The 22952-nt window shown below is 51.1% G+C and overlaps 1 non-coding gene across 1 annotated transcript; it reads right to left on the bottom strand.

Annotated features, from left to right (window-relative positions):
* Positions 1 to 9102: 9102 nt before the first annotated feature.
* TRNAV-CAC (transfer RNA valine (anticodon CAC)) lies at positions 9103 to 9175 on the bottom strand. The gene has a single exon. It is a non-coding gene; the product is annotated as a tRNA-Val (tRNA).
* Positions 9176 to 22952: the final 13777 nt, after the last annotated feature.

Genomic DNA, 22952 nt, shown 5'->3' with positions numbered 1-22952 from the left:
GCACCTCCTCCTCCTCTTGTCCAGCCTCCATCTCCGAAATGACCACATCAGTCACAAGCTGGAAGCACTGCCTTGGCCAAGCGGCAATAGGCTGTGCTGAAGATAACATGCATAATGCTTAGGTGACAAACCGCACAGCGCTGCTGAGTTGTTGAAAGCTGTAACACTGCAGCCTGATCTGTGGCTCTCACCGCTGAACACACAGCCAGCCATGGTCGTGTGTGACAATGGCCAGAACCTGGTGGCAGAGAAATGACAGCCGGGGTAGATACGGTTTCCCTCTATGCCAGTCCTTTCACTGAGCTAAAGAATATGGCTGTGGTGAAATACAACTCTCACCGAGATGCAGTGTCAAACTGAAGAACATTGGGCCCACCACAGGATTTGATTCTGAGGGCTCACCTTTCTCCCCCGCTCAAGAGCCCCACAGCAGCTGCAAAGTTTCTCTGGTGGGCCGGTCCAACTCTGCCGAGAAGCAGCCCTGGCAAAGAAAAGTCTGTGTGAAGGTTCCTGGACAGTATGGCTGCTTTTTTACTGAGAGGGAAACCCACGCAAACACGGGGAGAACATACAAATCCTTGCAGGTGTTGTCCTTGGTGGGATTGGAGCCCAGGACGCCAGCGCTGCAAGGCTTCAGTGTTAACCACTGAGCCACTGTGCTACCGTTCTCCCTCTGATTTCTAACATGCTGGAGAAGCTTACACCTACTGCCCCTCAGTATCTTCCTTTGTGAGAAACTAATGTATTTGGGCTGCCACTCAGTCTACCAAATAAAATTCCTAAGAAGGAAATTGTGGATGGCTTTGCTTCTGGTAATGGGTGCCAATACCAAACCACTGGAAATATTCCAGGCTGTTTGGAGGCAAGCTGATTCCCACAGAAAAGTACCAGCAGCAATCTAAGGAGATGGTGGCCTCCATCATCATCACGACCTGCAAAGTTTGCGCTATGAACTTTCCTGAAGGAGAAGCCAGGGCCCACCAGAGGAATCTCCGGTTCTCTGGTGGACCCGTCCAACCCTGCTGAGAAGCCACCCTTACTAAGAAAAGTCTGTGGGAAGGTTCCCGGACACTCTATGGCTGCTTTTTTTTACTGTGGACTGGCTCCAACAATCTATAACAATCTGTAAGATCCCTTCACTGGCTCCCCATTGGCCAGAGACTTCAGTTCAAAACCGTAAGCATGACATGCAAAGCCATCCGCAACCTGTCTCCTCCATATACAAATCTGTGACCTAGTCTCCTAGTACATACCTGCACACAATCTCCGATCCTCACAAGATCTCCTTCTCTACTTCCGTCATATCTCCTCTTTCTACAATCGCATACAAGATTTTTCCTGAGCATCCCTTCCACTTTTGAGCTCTGTACCCCAACATATCCGACTCTTGCCTACTGTTGAAACCTTTAAAAGGAAGCTGAAGACCCACCGCTTCCGACAAGCCTACAACCTGAACCAACCCTTGGTCCACCATACCGCTGCACGACCAGCTGTACCCTCACCTACTGTATCCTCACCCATCCCTTATAGACTGTTTGTGCGTCCTCATGGGCAGGGTCCTCTCTGCTCTTGTACCAATCAGTGACCTCTTTTCACATGTAAAGCTCAATGGAATAAATGGTGCTATAATAGTAAATAATAATAATTATACTACTCTGGGTCAATTGATGGCACTTTCCTGGTGACTGCCCCTAAATTGATGTGTTTTGGCAGCTTTTGGTCCCGTTTGAACGTATTGTCCATGCGTTTGGTTTTGGCACCCATTGAATTCAATGGCGTTAGACAATGTTCGGCGAATATTCGACAATTACATTGCCAAATATTGCAAAAATGGTGATTGTAATCCAAAACGAATATTGAAATATTCGCTCGTCTCTAATCAGAAACACCCTTAAAAAATTATGTGGGTGTTGCATCACGGTAACACTGGTGATATGGTGGTGGAGGATAAGAAGAAGGAGGAGGGCAACAAAAAATAGAACAATTCCTGAAGTGTATATCCATGTTTGGGTGTGAAGGGTATCATGGGAATAGACTCCTAAAAAAATAACCACTGGATTTGAGTTTATGTTTGATGCTATCATCTGGTGGTGTTGAAAAGTCTGGCCCAATCCAGCCTTTGTTTATTTTTATAAGAGTCTGCCTGTCAGCATTTTCAGTTGACAGGCGGATGCGCCTATCAGTTTTATCATTTATAATGCCCCCCAGGGGCACTAAAAACCATCTCTGACAAAACGCTAGTGGCCAGGACCTCCAAGGCGTAGAGAGACAGTTCATGCCACGTGTCCAGCTTGGGTACCCAACAGTTGTAAGGCACAGAGACAGAGAGGAATCATGGAGGACGCTGGTATGGTCGCCAAAGTAGTCCTTCAGCATCTTCCAAAACTTTTCCCTCCTTGTCAGAGTACCCCGTGTATCAGGGCCTGGGTGCTGGGAGGGTCTGAGAAACTGTCCCAGACCTTTGACAGCGTTCTCCTGCCTCTGCCACATATGGTTTGTGTCTCCCTCGCTTGTACTCCTTGGTTGTCCAATGAACTGTGTAATGCAGCGGCGTGCGGCATTACTGTAATGGTCCAGGATGTGTTTTGGCTGACCATGTACCTCCCCCTCAGGTGACTGGTCACATGACTGTGACATAGCACAGGTCCTGTGCACACAGAATGTCAGATCACATGACTGTGACATCAGCACAGGTCCTGTGTGCATTGGAAGATATATAAACCCTGGTAGTTTTGAGACAGGGTGTGTAAGGCGTGAGGCCTGTTCCCGTGTGGGACACCGCTAGAGTGAGAGGCCTAGCGAGGCCTATTGAAGCCTGGTGGAGCCTGAAAGGCGGAGGCTGGATCCTAAGGTGTAAGCGATCCCAGTAGCCTTGGAGGGCCAGAGGCTTGGAAGGCAAGAGTCCTGGAAGGCAAAGGCTGGATGTGAGGTGAGACCACATACCAGTAGCCTTTGAAGGAACGAAGGCTGGAGACCCCCATCTGGGAAGCCGTAAAGCCACAGTGGTGGCAGAACAACCCTGAAGCAGCTAAAACCCGGCAAAGGTAAAAACACTGATTGATGTGGACATTTATGTTGTTGCCTTGCTGAGGGCTGTATCTGGAGCCAAGTGGGCCTGTCTGCCACTTGAAAGGCTCCTGGACATTATATGTAATATGTCGGCGAGCCACTGAGTTGGAATCGGTTATAGCAGTTATGAAGTAAAATAAACTGCTGGACTGTGAAATAATGGAAAACGTGGCTGGTGTGCTTTAATTGACCCGGTGCAGCGAGTATCCCCCAGTATGATGGCTAGCGCTGCCTTACAACTGTCTGACTGTGACCTCTGCCGCCAGCATTGTCAGATGGGAATTTTTTTTCGTTAGAATTCTTCAACAAGAACCTGAACTTAATATCTCCAAAAATGAACTCCTTCATTTTCCTCCCTCTACTAACCTACCTATACCTGATTTTGCAATTTCCATTAGGTGGTGCCACCATAACTCCCACTCGGCACGCCTTCTGTCTTGGAGTAATATTTGACACACAACTTTCCTTTATTCAATGTGGAAAATCACTCACTCGCTCATGTCACCTGCACCTTAAAAACATCTCCAGAATTCGACCTTTTCTCACCTTTGATACTTCAAAAACTCTTATTGTCGCTCTTATTTACTACTACAACTCTCTTCTAATCGGTCTCCCTATAAACAAACTGTCTCCTCTCTAATCCCTTATGAATGCAACAGCCAGGGTCGTATTTCTATCAAGGCGCTTCACCGACGCCTCTACCCTGTGCCAGTCATTGTACTGGTTAGGTTAAACAATCAATCACTACAGAATACAATACAAACTCATTTCTCTCACCCACCAAGCTCTCCACAGTTCTGCACCGCCCTATATCTCGTCCCTCATTTCTGTGTATCACCCCTCCCATGCCCTCCATTCTAAAACTCATCTAAGACTGACATCTTCCTTAATCAGAACCTCACACCTCCGTCTCCAAGAATTCTCTTGTGCCGTGCCATTTTTCTGTAATGCCCAAAATGCTTACAACGCGATGGTCATGGTAAAGGCAGCGGAACATAAAATCAGCCATGTGTGCCAGACTGCCAACAGCCAAGACTTCCCTGTTCTCACCAAGAGGACGACTGTCTATGTTCTCTTCCTCCTCCACCTCCTCATTATCACCCAATCCGTGTTGAGATGAAATGAGGCTGGGCTGAGTAGCATCACCCTGTATAGTTCTTTGCTCCGCCTGCAATGCCTCCTCTTTAATTGTGAGCAGCGAGTGTTTTAGTAGACAAGAGAAGCGGGAAGGTGACACTACTTATGGTGTCATTGCCGCTCACCATCTTGGTGGAGTCCTCAAAGTTTTGGAGGATGGTACAGATGTCAAACATCCATGCCCAAGCTGTGGGAAAGCTTTTATACTATTTTTGATCAAAAACAGTGTTACTAAGAACACTATTTTATTTAAATGCACTTGCTTTTTATTTTTTTACAGCAGGGTTTTTGTTCATTTTGCTTCTTGTAGGTGTTTCTGATTTATGGTCATTGTAAACATGCATTTAAGTACTGCATGTATACCAACTTAAACCAAGTTCTAATTTTGTGCTTTTTTCTTTGTATTTTTTGCATTCTGTGCAAGCCAGGGTGTGGCCTCACTTCCTAGAGTTGGATAATACATTTAAAAAGCTTCCCTTGGCTGGTGTTCACAGTTTGGGACCCAGTCCTTTGTCTGCCCTTATTCACACAGATGTCAGCTTTGACACATTGTAAGGTTTTTAATATTAGACAGTGTAGGACTTTCTCAAACGGGTTCACCTTGTCGCGGTGGGAAAGCTTTTATACTATTTTTGATCAAAAACAGTGTTACTATGAACCCTATTTTATTTAAATGCACTTGCTTTTTATTTATTTACAGCAGGGTTTTTGTTCATTTTGCTTCTTGTAGGTTTTTCTGATTCATGGCCATTGTGAAACGTGCATTTATGTGCTGCATGTATACCAACTTAAACAAAGCTAAAATTTTCAGTTTTTTCTTTGTATTTTTTGCATTCTGTGCAAGCCAGGGTGTGGCCTTCCTTCCTAGAGCTGGGTAATACATTTAAAAAGCTTCCCTTGGCTGGTGTTCACAGTTTGGGACCCAGTCCTTTGTCTGCCCTTATTCACACAGAGGTCAGTTTTGACACATGGTAAGGTTTTTAATATTAGACAGAGTAGTACTTTCCCAAACAGGTTCACCTTGTCACGGTGGGAAAGCTTTTATACTATTTTTGATCAAAAACAGTGTTACTAAGAACCCTATTTTATTTAAATGCACTTGCTTTTTATTTACAACAGGGTTTTTGTTCATTTTGCTTCTTGTAAGTTTTTCTGATCCATGCCCACTCATCAGTTCTTATGTGCGGAGGCTGACCTGAATGCCGACGGACGTGTTGAAGCTGATACTCAACAACTGCTCTCTGCTGCTCAAAATCATTCCAAACATCTGCAATGTTGAGTTCCAATGCGTGGTCACATCACACACAAGTCGGTGAGCTGGAAGCTGCAAACGTTGCTGAAGCACTGCCAGGTTGGCGGAAGGTATAACTGACTTTCTGAAATGGGCACACACGCGGCGTACTTTCACAAGCCGCTCTGGCAGATCCGGGTAGGTTTTGAGAAACTGCAGAACCACTAAGTTGAGCACATGGGTTAGGCATAGTACGTGTGCGAGCTTACCTAGGTTCAGAGCCGCCACCAGGTTCTCTGATACAGCTTTCAACAACTCCGCAACGGTGTGCGGTTTTTCGCCTAAGCATACAGTCCTGCTTGTTATTGGCACACACGAAGTTTAAGTAAATAATCTGGAATATTTTCTGAACAAATGAATCAAGTAATGGATATGGAGGCTGAAGAGGAGGAGGAGGTGGTGCAGGAGCTGTAGAATGTAGGGGCAACCCTGATTGACCCAGGGCCCAAAATCCTCTGCGTCGGGAGGACGTGTTCAGTCCCAGGGTTCCACTGGGTCCCAGTTTCCACAATATTAACCCAGTGGAATGCGTCAGTGAGATGAACTGTCCCTGGCCACATTCACTTATCCACGTGTTTGTGGTTAGACGTTCCTTCCCACTTAAGTGCACTGGGGAGGGCACAGGTAATGTTCTGGGACCCATGCTTGTGAAAGGTGCAGACGACACCAGGAGAAATAGTGGCGGCTGGGGACCGAGTATGGACACCTGGCAGCCGCCATGAAGTTGTGGAAAGCTTCCGCCTCCACGAGCCTAAAACGCAACATTTCAAGTGCAATCAAGCTGTCCAGAAATGTGGCAGTTTAGTACTGCGGCTTGTGGGTGGGTGTTTTGGTTGCATACTTGCGCTTGCATTCCATTCCAAGTAACACAAAGCTAAGGCGATGGATGATCCGACCATCATTAAAATAATAATAATCTTTTTATCATCATGAATAATTTGGTCATTGTCTAGGAGACCGAGCACAATATTAACCCAGTGACATGCATTAGTGAGATGCACCGTCCCTGGCCACATTCACTTGTCCAAGTGTTTGTGGTTAGGCGGTCCTTCCCACTTAAGTGCACTGGGGAGGGCAATGGTAATGTTCTGGGACCCACGCTTGTGGAGGGCGGAGATGACACCGGGAGAAATAGTGTTGGCTTGGCACCGAGTATGGACACCTGGCCACCGCCATGAGGTTGTGGAAAGCTTCCCAAGAGGCAACAGTTCAAGTGCAAGCAAGCAGTCCAGAAATGTGGCAGTTTACTATTACGGCCTATTTGGTTGGCCACATACTTGAGCTTGTATTCCAAGTACAGGGGTAGGGACAACTGAACGCTGCAAAGGGACATGGACGTGGACGGTGATGGTTGCAAGTCTGCAACGACAGGTGCAGGGCAGGAGGCATCTTCGCATGCGCCATGGACAGGGGATTGGCATGTACACACAACAGCGGAAGAGGCAGTGGTGTCACCTGCAGACACTGTTTCTAGACCTTGGCGTTCGGCCCAGCTAGTCGCGTGCTTTGCTGTCATGTGCCTGAGCATGCTGGTGGTGGTCAGGCTGGTAGTTTTGGTGCTCTTGATGATGCTAGCCTGGCAGATGTTGCAAATGACCTTTTTAGGATTATCTAAACAACAGTCTTTAAAAAGAACCAGACTCGGGAAGACCTAACAGTTGTACTGGCAACTTCCGTCGTGTTCGTATTCCGGGGAGCAGTTGCCCGCCTTGTGTCTGTGGCCACCACACTGCTTGTTCCTGTCTGTTGTGGTGCTATGCCTCCCTTACCCCGTGTGCTGCTGTCCTCGCTGTGCATGTCCCCTTGCCAGGTTGGGTCAGTGACTTTATCGTCCAACGCTTCATCTTCCACTTCTGCACCCTGGTCATCTTCCTGACTTTCTGTCCATTGTGTCTCATCATTATCCACCTCTTGCGAAAGTAATTGCACTTTCCCATCGTCACCTTCAGGTGACCATAGCTGCTCAAATCGCTGCATGCAATCTTCTGTTGCCCTGCTTGAAGCTGGCTGGGCGAGAGGCCCAAATCTATCAATGGAAAAGTGAACAGCTCTTGGGGTAACCCTTGGCTCTAATCTCTCCTTCAAACCACATATCCATGCTCTTTCCACTTCCGAGTGGACCGAGCAAGAGGCCAGATTCTATAAATGGAAAGATGAACAAAACAGCTCTTCAGAGTGTCCACGTGTGGGATCAGTTGTCTCAGGGCACTCGGAATGGTGGGAGGAAGGAGGATCAGGGTGAGGAGTATGCCGACTCCAAGTAAAAAAAACTCTCAGATCCACACATTCCTCAAGCACAAATCTACAAAAACACTAGTGCACGCCCTCATCATCTCCCGTCTCGACGACTACAACCTCCTGCTCTGTGGCCTCCCTTTTAACACTCTTGCATTCCTCCAATCTATCCTAAACTCTGTTGCCTGACTAATCCACATGTCCCTTCACTATTCCCTGGCATCTCCTGTCAATCCCTTCACTGGCTCCCCATTGCATAGAGACTGCAGTTCAAAACCCTAACCTTGGCATGCAAAGCCATCCACAACCTGTCTCCTCCATATATCTGTGACCTAGTCTCCCAGTACTTACCTGCACGCAACCTCCAATCCTCACAAGATCTCCTTCTCTACTCCTCTCCTATCTCCTCTTCCCACAATCGCATACATGATTTTTCCCATGCATCCCCCATTATCTGGAACTCTTTACCCCAACATTTCTGACTCTCGCCTACTATTGAAACGTTCAAAAGGTACCTGAAGACCCACCTCTTCCAACAAGCGTACAACCTGCAGTAACCCTCGCTCCACCATATCGCTTCATGACCAGCTCTGTCCTCACATACTCTATCCTAACCCATACCTTGTAGACTTTGAGCCCTCGTGGGCAGGGTCCTCTCCTTTCCTGTAGCAGTTCCTGTCACATTTTTGTTCAAGATTATTGTAATTGTTTTTGCGATGTATTTGTATACCCCATGGAATAAATGGCGCTAAAATAATAATAATGTGGTCCAGACTCACAGCTACTGAGACTGGACCGTGTGGAAGACAGAGAGGTGGTGGTGGCAAACTGGCTGGAAGCATTATCTGCTATCCAACCAACATCTTTTTCACACTGCTATGACTTGAAGAGAAGTGCTCCGCGGCCCCCTTGAAATTGGGACAGGAAGGTAGTTCGACATGATGTGGGTGTTTGTTGTGCTCCCTCAGTAGACACAGTTTCATCTTGCCCACGACCTCTGCATGCACTATCACCATCACCATAACGTCCACTTCCCCGTCCCTTGCCCATTTTAAATAGAGTTTAATATTTGTCAGGTTGCCAAAAATGTCTGTATTATTACCGCAGTAATATAGGATCACGTCTCACACACCACATGGCCAGATAAGGTAATTGAGACAAATGGATTCTGGAGGCGCTCCCGTAGAAGAAAGAGTAACCAAAAAATTGTTGAATCTTCCAAATGTGGTGCAATCACATGGAGGATATTCCACAAAGGATTAATATTTGTAGGTTTATTAAAAAATCATAAAACCGTGAATACACATAAGGGACATGGATGTACAAAAAAGGGAAGGGAGTCTTTAAAAAGGATCACACAGAATAAATCACGTTTCTGCCCAGAATTGAACGTGGGACCTTTTGCATGTGAGGCAAACATGATAACCACTACACTACAGAAACTGGATGGAAAAAGCTTCTGTGGTCACGGCATGTAATCAAGATCAAGGACTGAAAGGCAAAATCTTTGATATCAAACAATAAAATCTTGTTTCTGCTCTGTTTCTTGCTAGGTCTACAAAAGATTTTTTTTGTGTCGCAAACGTGATACACTCTGTGAAAAGCCACCTACTATTTTAATAGCGTTGAAGTTCATCTGTTTTCATAGTAAAAAAATAGATTTTTTTGTCTTGCTAGGCAGAGCAGAGTCCACAAAAGATTTTTCCATGTCGCAAATGTGATACACTCTGCTAAAAGCCACCTACTATTTTAGATTTTTTTGTCTTGCTAGGCAGAGTCCAAAAAATTTTTTTTTGTGTGACAAACGTGATACACTTTGCTATAAGCCACCTATTCCTTTAGTGGGGGTGAAATTCGGCTGTATGCACAGCTTATACAGAGTAAAAAAATCCATTTTTTGCTGTGACTAACGTGATACAGCAGGCTAGATCTAAGTTTGAAATATCTTGGAGCACATATTCCATGTTATGCAGGCCTCATCCACAGTAAAAAAAATACTTTCTTCAATTCCTAACATTATACACCAGGGGATATCTCAGTTTGAATTAGTTTGGAGAATATCCCGTATGTTATTCAGGCCTCATCCACACTAAAAAAATACTTTCTTCTGTTACTAATGTGATACAGCAGGGGACATCTCAGTTTGAAATTGTTCGTAGCATATCTCCTATGTTATACAGCCCTCATCCACGCTAAAAAAATACTTTCTTCTGTTACTAACGTCATACACTAGGAGACATCTCAGGGTCCCAAGGGAGGGTGGTTCACTGCGATCGAGGGGTTTGGTGATACCAGAAAAACTATTAGTGAAGGTGTTAGTGAAATAGTGAAGGCAAGGAACAAATGGAAGAGGAATAGGTGATGGCGAGTGTAACATCCCTGGCGGCGTGCTTGTATGGTGCACCACCTCCCACCATGCAAGACCGCAATCTTACCTGTCAGTCCATGCTGCACTCTTTGCTCTAGTACCTGCTCTGTCCATGTCTCTTGTCTGATTGCTTAGGGCATCGGCGTGGCTTTCTGCTTGTTTCTTAAAGCTACTGTGTGCACAGTCCTAATGCGTCCCCAGCCTATTGCTGTGAGTCACTGGATACTTAAACCCCCTCCACCCAGTAGGAGGTGCCTGAGCAACATTTTCTCTCAGTTTGTCCTTGCAACTGAATTGCCAGGTCCTGTCCTGTATCTAGTCTGTGCCGCCACCCTGGGGGCTATATACCCAGGACTGTTACCTGTCTGTTCTGCCACCCTGGGGGCTGTATACCCAGGCCTGTTACCTGTCTGTTTCTGCCACCCTGGGGGCTGAGTTCCCAGGCTCGTTTCTGTATCTTGTTTCTGTTTCAGTTCCTGTCTGAACAATGTCCTAGCCCGTTTCTTGTTTGTTTCCATGTTTATACCTTCCCTTTTCCTGCAGTGTCTGAACCTGCACCTAACTCCAACTCGTTGTCTCTGTACTTCTGTTTGTGAGTTTTGTGTCCACTCACTACTTCATTGTAAGTACCTTGTGTGTATCTGGTTCTGCGCGTTCTGTTTCCCTGCCTCCGTATTTACCTCCTGTGTTCTAGCTATCTTCCTGTATTTTCCAGTCTGTTCCATGTGAACAGAGCCCTGTCCTGTCGGCCTTCACCTTCTGCTCTGTTCTGCTCTGCTTGCTCACCGCTCCGTCGGTTCCGCTCTGCTCCGCTTGTTTACCGCACCTGCGGTTCCGCTCTGCTCTGCTTGCTCACCGCTTCGGCGGTTCCGCTCTGCTCTGCTTGTTTACCGCACCTGCGGTTCCGCTCTGCTCTGCTTGCTCACCGCTCCGGCGGTTCCGCTCTGCTTGTTTACTGCACCTGCAGTTCCGCTCTGCTCTGCTTGTTTACTGCCCCTGCGGTTCCGCTCTGCTCTGCTTGTTCACCGCTCTGGCAGTTCCGCTCTGCTCCGCTTGTTTACCGCACCTGTGGTTCCGCTCTGCTCTGCTTGTTCACTGCACCTGCGGTTTTGCTCCGCTCTGCTTGCTCACCGCACCTGCGGTTTTGCTCCGCTCTGCTTGTTCACCGCTCCTGCGGTTTTGCTCTGCTAGTCCACTGCACCTGCGGCTCTGTTCCTGTATTCCAGTCTGTACTGGTCCCTATCCAGATTGCGTTCATACCTGCCAGTATCTGCCTGTCTGCATTCCAGCTGTGCCTGTCAGCACCCGCCAGTCTTCATACCAGCCGTGCCTGCTAGTACCCACCTGCCTTCATACCAGCCATGTCTGCCAGTGCCCACCTGTCTGCATACCAGCTAACTTGCCTGTTCCTGCATTCCCCGGTGTGGGTCAACAGCTGTGACCGGGGTCTGACCAGGAGTAGCACCTGATCCCTCTGCTCGGTTCCTCCCTGGTTCACGGAGTCGACTGAGGCCTGTTACCCAGGCCTGTTCCCTGTCTGTTCTGCCACCCTGGGGGCTGTATACCCAGGCCTGCTACCTGTCTGTTTCCGCCACCCTGGGGGCTGAGTTCCCAGGCTTGTTTCTATATCTTGTTTCTGTTTCAGTTCCTGTCTGAACAGTGTCCTAGCCCGTTTCTTGTTTGTTTCCATGTTTGTACCTTCCCTTTTCCTGCAGTGTCTGAACCTGCACCTAACTCCAACTTGTTGTCTCTGTACTTCTGTTTGTGAGTTGTGTCCACTCGCTACTTCATTGTAAGTACCTTGTGTGTATCTGGTTCTGCGTGTTCTGTTTCCCTGCCTCTGTATTTACCTCCTGTGTTCTAGCTATCTTCCTGTATCTTCCAGTCGGTTTCAAGTGAACAGAGCCCTGTCCTGTCTGCCTTCACCTTCTGCTCTGTTCTGCTCTGCTTGCTCACCGCTCCGGCGGTTTTGCTCTGCTCTGCTTGCTCACCGCTCTGGCGGTTCCGCTCTGCTCCACTTGTTTACCGCACCTGCGGTTCCTATCTGCTCCACTTGTTTACCGCACCTGCGGTTCCTATCTGCTCTGCTTGCTCACCACTCCGGCGGCTCCACTCTGCTCTGCTAGTTTACCGCACCTGCGGTTCCACTCTGCTCTGCTTGTTCACCGTTCCGGCGGTTCCGCTCTGCTCTGCTTGTTTACCACACCTGCGGTTCCGCTCTGCTCTGCTTTTTTACCGCACCTGCGGTTCCGCTCTGCTCTGCTTGTTTACCGCTCCGGCGTTTCCGCTCTGCTCTGCTTGTTTACCGCACGTGCGGTTCCGCTCTGCTTGTTTACCGCCCCTGCGGTTCCGCTCTGCTCTGCTTGTTCACCGCTCCGGCAGTTCCGCTCTGCTCCACTTGTTTACCGCACCTGCGGTTTGGCTCTGCTCTGCTTGTTTACCGCACCTGCGGTTCCGCTCTGCTCCGCTTGTTTACCGCACCTGCGGTTCTGCTCTGCTCTGCTTGTTTACTGCACCTGCGGTTTCGCTCTGCTCTGCTTGTTCACCGCTCCGGTGGTTCCGCACTGCTCCGCTTGTTTACCGCACCTGCGGTTCCACTCTGCTCTGCTTGTTCACTGCACCTGCGGTTTTGCTCCGCTCTGCTTGTTCACCGCACCTGCGGTTTTGCTCCGCTCTGCTTGTTCACTGCACCTGCGGTTTCGCTCCGCTCTGCTTGTTCACCGCATCTGCGGTTTTGCTCCGCTCTGCTTGTTCACCGCTCCTGCGGTTTTGCTCTGCTAGTCCACTGCACCTGCGGCTCTTTTCCTGTATCCCAGTCTGTACTGGTCCCTATCCAGCCTGCGTTCATACCTGCCAGTATCTGCCTGTCTGCATTCCAGCCATGCCTTTCAGCACCCGCCTGTCTTCATACCAGCCGTGCCTGCTAGTACCCACCTGCCTTCATACCAGCCGTGCCTGCCAGTGCCCACCTGTCTGCATACCAGCTAACGTGCCTGTTCCTGCATTCCCCGGTGTGGGTCAACAGCTGTGACCGGGGTCTGACCTGGAGTAGCACCTGGTCCCTCTGCTCGGTTCCTCCCTGGTTCACGGAGTCGACTGAGCCACCGTGTGACCTTGGTCGGATCGGGTTGCTACTTAGTTACGCCCCTCCAGGCACTCCTCGGTTCATGGTACAGTGGGATCACTAATCACGCTCACGCCAGTCAGTCCGGACGTGAGCGTAACAGCGAGCAGCAATCAGAACATGAAGAGGATAATCATCCCCTCTCTGTTCATGTTTGGCAGGAGGGGACGGAGGAAACAAGCATCAGAACAACACAGCATGGGCTTGAACCTCATGAAAGAGCCCGACATATGAGTGCATTCTTGCTGCACTATCTGCAACATGATCCCCGTATCGTTATGATTCGAAATAGTGCTGATTGCTGGGTTGCCACTCTGTTAGATCCACGTTATAAGAATAAATTTTGCCAGATGCTTCCTGCCCTGGAAAGGGACCCGCGAATGCTGGAGTATTGAAACATGCTTTTACACATTCTTAAGATAGGTTTTCCCTAAGTCAGCAGTGAGGCACACAGAGTGCATCGCAGCTCTACACTTCCAACCTCTGGCACGTCAATTCGTCAATGCCAAAATATTAGCAGCAGCAGTAGTGTAAGTGGCAGAAGCAATTTCTGTGAGTCCTTTCACACATTTTTTAGACCAGCTCGTGCACCTGTACAACAGAGTACAAGTCTGACACGTGGTGAACGACAGGAGAGGATGATGCACTAATGATTGAGTCTCCATCTGCTGGGTTGGCTGTAGTGGAAGAGGTTTTGGTTCCTAATTCTACAATTTCTACTGTAGTGAAATTGATGCCACTTTGCTGGTGTCTGCCACTAATTTTGGAAATGTGGAGAATCCTGATTGGGTCTCCATCAGTTGGGTTGGCTGTAGTGGGAGCATTGTTGGTCCCAATTATACAACCCCTGGCAAAAATTATGGAATCACCGGGCTCAAAGGATGTTCATTCAGTTGTTTAATGTTGTTGAAATAAAGCAGATCACAGACATGGCACAAAACTAAAGTCAATTGAAATGGCAACTTTATGGCTTTAAGAAACACTAAAAGAAACCAAGAAAAAAAATGTGGTATTCAGTAAGGGTAATTTTTTTTAGACCAAGCAGAGGGAAAAAATTATGGAATCACTCAATTCTGAGGAAAAAATTGTGGAATCATGAAAAGCAAACACACAAAAGAACACTCCAATACATCACTAGTATTTTGTTGCACCACCTCTGGCTTTAATAACAGCTTGCAGTCTCTGAGGCATGGACTTAATGAGTGACAAACAGTACTCTTCATCAATCTGGCTCCAACTTTCTCTGATTGCTGTTGCCATATTAGCTTTGCAGGTTGGAGCCTTGTCATGGACCATTTTCTTCAACTTCCACCAAAGATTTTCAATTGGATTGAGATCCGGACTATTTGCAGGCCATGACATTGACCTTATATATCTTCTTTCAATGTTTTCACCATTTTTGCTGTATGGCAGGATGCATTATCATCTTCAATAATGATGTCATCATCCCCAAACATCCTTTCTGTTATGCACACGCCCGGGCTGACTGGCGTGTGCGTGATTTAGTGATTCCACTGTGCCATGAACCGGAGAGTGCCTGGAGGGGCGTAACTAAGTATCAAACCGATCCGACCAAGGACGCACGACGGCTAACGACGCCGTGCACCAGGGAGGAACCGAGCAGAGGGACCAGGTGCTACTCCAGGCCAGACTCCGGACACGGCTGTTGACCCACACCGGGGAATACAAGAACAGGCAGGTTAGGCTGGCACACAGACAGGTGGGTATTGGCAGGCACGGCTGGCATGCAAACAGGTGGGCTCTGGCAGGCACGGCTGGAGTGCAGACAGGAGGATACTGGCAGGCACGGCTGGTATGCAGACAGGAGGGTACTGACAAGTAAGGCTGGCGTGCAGACGGAGAGGTACTAGCAGGTTGGAGCACAGGCAGGATAGGGTCCAGTACAGACTGGGATTCAGGAACAGAACCGCAGATGCGGTAGACAAGCAGAGCAGAGAGGAACTGCCGAAGCGGTGGGCAAGGCGGAGCAGAGAGGAACCGCCGGAGCGGTGAGCAAGACAGAGCAGGCAGGAACCGCCGTAGCGGTGAGCAAGACAGAGCAGGCAGGAACCGCCGGAGCGGTGAGCAAGGCAGAGCAGGCAAGAACCGCCGGAGCGGTGAGCAAGGCAGAGCAGGCAAGAACCGCCGGAGCGGTGAGCAAGGCAGAGCAGGCAGAAACCGCCAGAGCGGTGAGCAAGGCAGAGCAGGCAGGAACCTCCAGAGCGGTGAGCAAGGCAGAGCAGGCAGGAACCTCCGGGGCGGTGAGCAAGGCAGAGCAGAGAGAAACCGCCGGATCGGTGAGCAAGGCAGAGCGGGCAGAAACCGCCGGAGCAGTGAGCAAGGCAGAGCAGGCAAGAACCGCCGGAGCTGTGAGCAAGGCAGAGCAGGCAAGAACCGCCAGAGCGGTGAGCAAGGCAGAGCAGGCAGGAACCGCCGGAGCAGTGAGCAAGGCAGAGCAGGCAGGAACCGCCGGAGCGGTGAGCAAGGCAGAGCAGGCAGGAACCGCCGGAGCGGTGAGAAAGGCAGAGCAGGCAGGAACCGCCAGAGCGGTGAGCAAGGCAGAGCAGGCAGGAACCACCGGAGCGGTGAGCAAGGCAGAGCAGGCAAGAACCGCCGGAGCGGTGAGCAAGGCAGAGCAGGCAGAAACCGCCAGAGCGGTGAGCAAGGCAGAGCAGGCAGGAACCTCCAGAGCGGTGAGCAAGGCAGAGCAGGCAGGAACCTCCGGGGCGGTGAGCAAGGCAGAGCAGAGAGAAACCGCCGGATCGGTGAGCAAGGCAGAGCGGGCAGAAACCGCCGGAGCAGTGAGCAAGGCAGAGCAGGCAAGAACCGCCGGAGCTGTGAGCAAGGCAGAGCAGGCAAGAACCGCCAGAGCGGTGAGCAAGGCAGAGCAGGCAGGAACCGCCGGAGCGGTGAGCAAGGCAGAGCAGGCAGGAACCGCCGGAGCGGTGAGCAAGGCAGAGCAGGCAGGAACCGCCGGAGCGGTGAGAAAGGCAGAGCAGGCAGGAACCGCCAGAGCGGTGAGCAAGGCAGAGCAGGCAGGAACCACCGGAGCGGTGAGCAAGACAGAGCAGGCAGGAACTGCCAGAGCGGTGAGCAAGGCAGAGCAGGCAGGAACTGCCGGAGTGGTGAGCAAGGCAGAGCGGGCAGGAACCGCCGGAGCGGTGAGCAAGGCAGCGCGGGCAGAAACCGCCAGAGCGGTGAGCAAGGCAGAGCAGAGATAAACCGCCGGAGCGGTGAGCAAAGGCAGAGCAGAGGGGACAGGGCTCTGTTCACACAGAACAGACTGGAAGGGAAAGGCAGAACCAGATACACACAAGATACTTGCAATGAAGTAGCGAGTGGACTCTAAACTCACAAACGGAAGTACAGCGACAACGAGCAGGAGTTAGGTGCAGGTTCAGACTCTGCAGAAAAAGGGAAGGTACGGACATAGAGAAAAACAGGTAACAGACTAGGAGAGAGTGCAGACAGGAACTGAGTGTTCAGACAGGAACTGACACTGCAGCGAGATACAGGAGCGAGTATGGGTATGCGGCCCCCAGAAGGCGGGACGAACAGGCAAGGAGCGTGTTCAGACTGGCCTGGAAATACAGCATCCAGGAAGGCGGACAGACAACAGGCTAGGAAATAGTTCAGACAGGCCTGGGAATACAGCCCCCAGGTTGGTGGACAGGCAAGAACAGAACAGGACCTGGCACATTCAGAGACAAGGAGCACACTGAATGATAGAGTTGCTCAGGCATCAGCTCCAAGGTGGAGCTGGTTTAAATATCCAGTGACAGAGAGCAATAGGCTGAGGACGCATTAGGGGTGTGCCCACAGCAGCTACAAGAAACAGGAAGTGACCGGGCCGCCGCCCTAAGCAGTCAGAACAGAGACAAGCAGACAGCATGAATAGAAGCCAGACTAGCAGATTGGACAGAGGATCAAGTTTGCGATCTTGCATAGTGGGAGATGGTGCACTATGCAAGCCCGCCACCAGGTATGTTACACTTTCAATTGATGGGATAAGAAAACTGTCCAAAATATCAATGTAAACTTGGGCATTTATTGAAGATGTAATGACAGCCATCTCCCCAGTGCCTTTACCTGACATGCAGCCCCATATCATCAATGACTGTGGAAATTTGCATGTTCTCTTCATGCAGTCATCTTTATAAATCTCATTGGAACGGCACCAAACAAAAGTTCCAGCATCATCACCTTGCCCAATGCAGATTCGCGATTCATCACTGAATATGACTTTCATCCAGTCATCCACAGTCCATGAATGCTTTTCCTTAGCCCATTGTAACCTTGTTTTTTTCTGTTTAGGTGTTAATTGTTACGGATCTGGGTGGTGGAACCTCTGTGCTGTGGTGCAAGGAGGGACCAGAGGGGAGTGACTAAGTATCTACTGGGCCTGACCAGGGTCGCACGGCGGCTCAGTCGACTCCGTGAACCAGGGAGGGACCGAGCAGAGGGACCAGGTGCCACTCTGGGACCAACCTTGTAAGAGAGCAGGTGACTCCCATGGGTCAGAAGGCAGGAACTGACCGGTACAGCGGAAGAGCACGGCAGGCAGGCTGACGGGTGGTCCAGGTAGTCAGGCAGGATGATTCGGCTGATAGCCAGACAGGTGCTCCGGGTAGGCAAGCTGGCAGGCACAACAGATAACAGGCAGGTGCTTCCAGGTAAGCAGGCAGGTGGGCACGGCAGGTAAAGGCAGGCAAGCGGGCATGGCAGGTAACAGGCAGGTGCTTCCAGGTAAGCAGGCTGGCGGGCACGGCAGGTAACAGGCAGGTGCTTCAAGGTAAGCAGGCTGGCAGGCACGGCAGGTAACAGGCAGGTGTTTCCAGGTAAGCAGGCGGACAGAGCCCATAGACAGACTGGCGGACTGGACTGAAGGCAGACTGTCGGGCTGGAAAGTAGTCAGACTGGCGGACTGGACTGAAGATCAGATTGGCAGACAACACTGACTTGCAGAGGACCTGAGGGCTGAAGCAAAGTAAGTATCACAGAGCAACAACCTTGCACGGGTACCTCCAAATTGGAGGAGGTGCCTTTTATAGAGAAAGTCCTCCGGCCATTGGCCGGGGACTTTTTAGGACGGCGCGCGCGGCCCCTTTAAGAGGGAGTGCGTGCGCACGCCCTAAGCACAGTGCCGGGGAAGCTGCACGCACCAGCAGCAGCAGGGAGGCCGGAAGATGCCGGCGCAGGACCGTGGTGGTAAGGGGGACGGCGTCTCTGCCTGGCAGGGGACAGAGATGCTGACGCTACAGTACCCCCCCTTTACGCCCCCTCTTTTTTAGGCCAGCAAGAAATTCTTTAAGAAGAAGAGGGTCATGGATGTTTTCCCTGGGTTCCCAAGACCTCTCCTCTGGGCCAAACCCCTTCCAATCCACCAGAAAAAAGGTTTTTCCTCTTACCCTTTTGGTGGTCAAAATGTTCTCTACCTCATAGATGTCCTCAGCGGAGACTGGAGCTGGAGTGGTACCTGGATCGTCAGAAAAAGAATTTAGAACAACTGGTTTGAGGAGAGATACGCGGAAGGAGTTTGTAACATACCTGGCGGCGCCCTTGCATGGTGGTCCATCTCCCACTGTGCAAGAGCGCGCACTTGATCTCCAGTCCAGAATGTCTCTCTGGCTTCCCTCCATGCTGTCTGTTTGTGTCTGTTTCTGCTGCTTAAGGGCGGCGCCCGATCACTTCCTGCTTTTTGTACCTGCTGTGGGTCACACCCCTTGTGCGTCCTCAGCCTATTGCTGTCTGTCACCTGGTATATAACCCAGCTGCTCCAATCAATCCCGGCCTGAGCATAGTGTTTCATTCAGTGTGTGCATGCACTCTGAAGGTGCCAGGTCCCGTTCTTTGTCTCCTGCCTTGCGGTATCAGTTCCCGTGTCTGAACTGAGTCCTGTCTTTGTCTCCTGCCTTGCGGTATCAGTTCCCGTGTCTGAACTGAGTCCTGTCTGTGTACTCTTGCCTGCTGCCTCTCCTGGAGGCTGTATTTCCAGGCCTGTCTGAACACGCTCCTAGCCTGTTCCTCCCGCCTTCTAGGGGCCGATTACCTAGACCCGCTCCTGTATCTTGTCTGTCCTGTCTGAACACGCTCCTTGCCTGTTTGTCCCGCCTCTCTGGGGGCCGTATTCCCAGACCCGCTCCTGTATCCCGCTGCAGTGTCGGTCTCCTCCGTACACTCAGTTCCAGTCTGAACTCTCTCCTATCCTTTACCTGTTTTGCCTCTATGTCCGTTCCCTTCCTTTTTCTGCAGAGTCTGAACTCGTACCTAACTCCTGCTTGTTGTCTCTGTGCTCCCGTTTGTGAGTTTGTGGTCCACTCGCTACTTCACTGCTAGTACCCTGTGGGTATCTGGCTCTGCCTTTCTCTTCCTGTCTGTTCCGTGTGAACAGAGCCCTGTCCCCCCTGCTCTGCCTTGCTTGTCGCTCCGGCGGTTTCCGCTCTGCTCCTGCCTTGTTTGCCGCTCTGCGGTTTCCGCTCTGCTCCTGCCTTCTTAGCCGCTCTGCGGTTTCCGCTCTGCTCCTGCCTTGTTTACCGCTCTGCGGTTTCCGCTCTGCTCCTGCTTAGCTTGCCGCTCTTGCGGTTTCTGCTCTGCTCTTGCCTTGCTTGCCACTCCTGCGGTTTCCGCTCTGCTCCTGCCTTGTTTGCCACTCTGCGGTTTCCGCTCTGCTCCTGCCTTGTTTGCCGCTCTGCGGTTTCCGCTCTGCTCCTGCCTTCTTAGCCGCTCTGCGGTTTCCGCTCTGCTCCTGCCTTGTTTACCGCTCTGCGGTTTCCGCTCTGCTCCTGCCTTGTTTACCGCTCTGCGGTTTCCGTCCTGCTCCTGCCTTGTTTGCCGCTCTGCGGTTTCCGCTCTGCTCCTGCATTCTTAGCCGCTCTGCGGATTTCCGCTCTGCTCCTGCCTTGTTTACCGCTCTGCGGTTTCCGCTCTGCTCCTGCCTCGTTTACCGCTCTGCGGTTTCCGTCCTGCTCCTGCCTTGTTTACCGCTCTGCGGTTTCCGCTCTGCTCCTGCTTAGCTTGCCGCTCTTGCGGTTTCCACTCTGCTCTTGCCTTGCTTGCCGCTCCTGCGGTTTCTGCTCTGCATCTGCTCGCTGCTCCGGCAGTCCTGTCCTGCTCTGCTTCTGCTCGCTGCTCCGGCAGCCCCGTCCTGCTCTGCATCTGCTCGCTGCTCCGGCAGTCCTGTCCTGCTCTGCTTGTGCTCGCTGCTCCGGCAGTCCCGTCCTGCTCTGCTCTTGCCCACCGCTTCGGGCGTTCCCTCTCTGCTGTGTTTGGCTACTGCATCTGCGGTTCTGTTTCTGTGACCCAGTCTGTACTGGGTCTTGTCCTCTCTGTGCTCCAGCCCGTCCTTTCGGCCAGTACCTCCCCGCCTGCATACTCGCCTGTATCCACCCGTCTGCATACCTGCCGTGTTCGCTTATATCCACCAGTCTGTGCCAGCCTAACCTGCCTGTTCCAGTAATCCCTGTGTGGGTCAACCCCCGTGTCCGGAGTTTGACCTGGAGTAGCACCTGGTCCCTCTGCCCGGTTTCTCCCTGGTGCACTGGCGTCGTATGCCGTCGTGCCACCTTGGTCGGATCGGCCAGATACTTAGTCACGCCCCTCCAGGCACTCTCCGGTTCATGGTCCAGTGGAACCACTACTCCCGCACATGCCAGTCAGTCCGGGCGTGTGCATAACAGCATGCTCAGGCCATGGTTCCCGTTGAGCCCCACGGCCTTCGCTCTCTGAGAAGTTTTCCAGCGAATACATGCATTAAAAATAAATAAATACATTTTTTTTTTTCTCAGCTGAGTTCCAGGCGAATTACGCACCCGTCCAGATGGATCTATCTGCTGTCGTTCCTGCGGATCCGCCACGTTACTATGGGGATCCAAGACAAAGTCGTGCATTTGTGGAGCAATGCATGCTACACTTCAAGTTCTACCCTCTATGTTTTCCCACCGATCGGGTTAAGGTGGCATTCATTATGTCTTACCTGGCGGGTGATGCCTTGGAATGGATCAACCCCCTATATGAAACACAGGATCCGATCCTCCTGGACCTAATGGCCTTCCTGGTGGCCTTTCTAATGGTCTTCGATGATCCTAACCCGGAGGCTCCTGCTGAAGCTTCACCTCCCAATATCCCGGAGCAGCCCCGATGGGTAATGTGTGTGGGTAGCGCAATAGTCCTCCAGCCCAATGAGACTACTGCCCACCCAGAATCCTCACAGGGTGACTACGCTTTCCGGAATACTTCTCCCAACCTCAAGAGGCAGTCCAGACGTGCTAGACGTAGAGGCAAGCCGTCACGCCAGGGTCTGTCCTCCCTGAGACCTCCTGACCCCAACCTTGAAGTCCCTACTGAAGTTTCATCTCCCTGTATCCTGGAGAAGCCCCAACGGGTAATGTGCGTGGGTAGTGCACCGGTTCTCCTGCCCGAAGAGACTTCTGCCCATCCAGACTCCACACAGGAGAACTTCCTGCACCCGGCATCAGATGCTTCACCCACTTTAACCGGTGTGCATGTCCAAGGATGCTCCAAAGCTGTGGTTACCTCTGAGTCTGTGCACCTCTACTACCTGGCGGAGGACCCCCTGTTGCCTCCTGAATCCTCCGGGATACCACTCGATGACAAATGGAGAGAGACTTCTCTACACTCGGTACTCGATACTTTGTCCACTTCGTCCTGTGAGCCTGACAATGGGTACCCCAAAGTGGTAGTTACCCCCAAGTCTCTACACCCCTCCGACCAGGCGGAGGACCTCCAGTTGTCTCCAGAACCCTTCGGGGTGCTACCTGGTAGCAAAAGGACAGAGACTCTCCTATACTCTGTACCTGATACCTCGCTCGCTTCGTCCAGTGAGTCCAACCTAGTGTACTCCGAAGCAGAGGTTACTCCCGAGTCTCTACACCCCTCCGACCAGGCGGAGGACCTCCAGTTGTCTCCAGAACCCTACGGGGTGCTACCTGGTAGCGAAAGGACAGAGACTCTCCTATACTCTGTACCTGATACCTCGCTCGCTACGTCCAGTGAGTCCAACCTAGTGTACTCCGAAGCAGAGGTTACTCCCGAGTCTCTACACCCCTCCGACCAGGCGGAGGACCTCCAGTTGTCTCCAGAACCCTACGGGGTGCTACCTGGTAGCGAAAGGACAGAGACTCTCCTATACTCTGTACCTGATACCTCGCTCGCTTCGTCCAGTGAGTCCAACCTAGTGTACTCCGAAGCAGAGGTTACTCCCGAGTCTCTACACCCCTCCGACCAGGCGGAGGACCTCCAGTTGTCTCCAGAACCCTTCGGGGTGCCACCTGGTGGTGAATGGACAGAGACTTTCCTATATCCTGGATCTGATACCTCGCCTGCTTCGTTCAGTGAGTCCGACCTTGTGTACTCTGAAGCAGAGGTTACCCATAAGTCTCTACACTCCTCTGACCAGGCGGAGTACCCCCAGTTGTCTCCAGAACCCTTTGGGGTGCCACCTGGTGGTGAATGGACAGAGACTTTCCTATACTCGGTACCCGATACCTCGCCTGCTTCCTCCAGTGAGTCCGACCTAGTGTACTCTGAAGCAGATGTTTTCTCTGAGCCTCTGCACTCTTCTGACCCGGCGGAGGACCTCCAGTTGTTTCCTGAATTCTCCGGGGTACCACCAGATAACAAAGAGACAGTAACTTTTCCTCATTATGTACCTGATAACCCGTCTATTTCTTCCTGTGAGCTTGACAAGATGTATCTCGAAGCAGAGATTA

Source organism: Phyllobates terribilis, unplaced genomic scaffold, assembly GCF_046119375.1.
Source record: "Phyllobates terribilis strain yellow unplaced genomic scaffold, ASM4611937v1 Scaffold_3__8_contigs__length_932513732, whole genome shotgun sequence".
Classification (NCBI taxonomy): Eukaryota; Metazoa; Chordata; class Amphibia; order Anura; family Dendrobatidae; genus Phyllobates; species Phyllobates terribilis.
The sequence above is the reverse complement of the archived record's forward strand: the minus strand, read 5'-3'. Positions and strand labels throughout refer to the sequence as shown.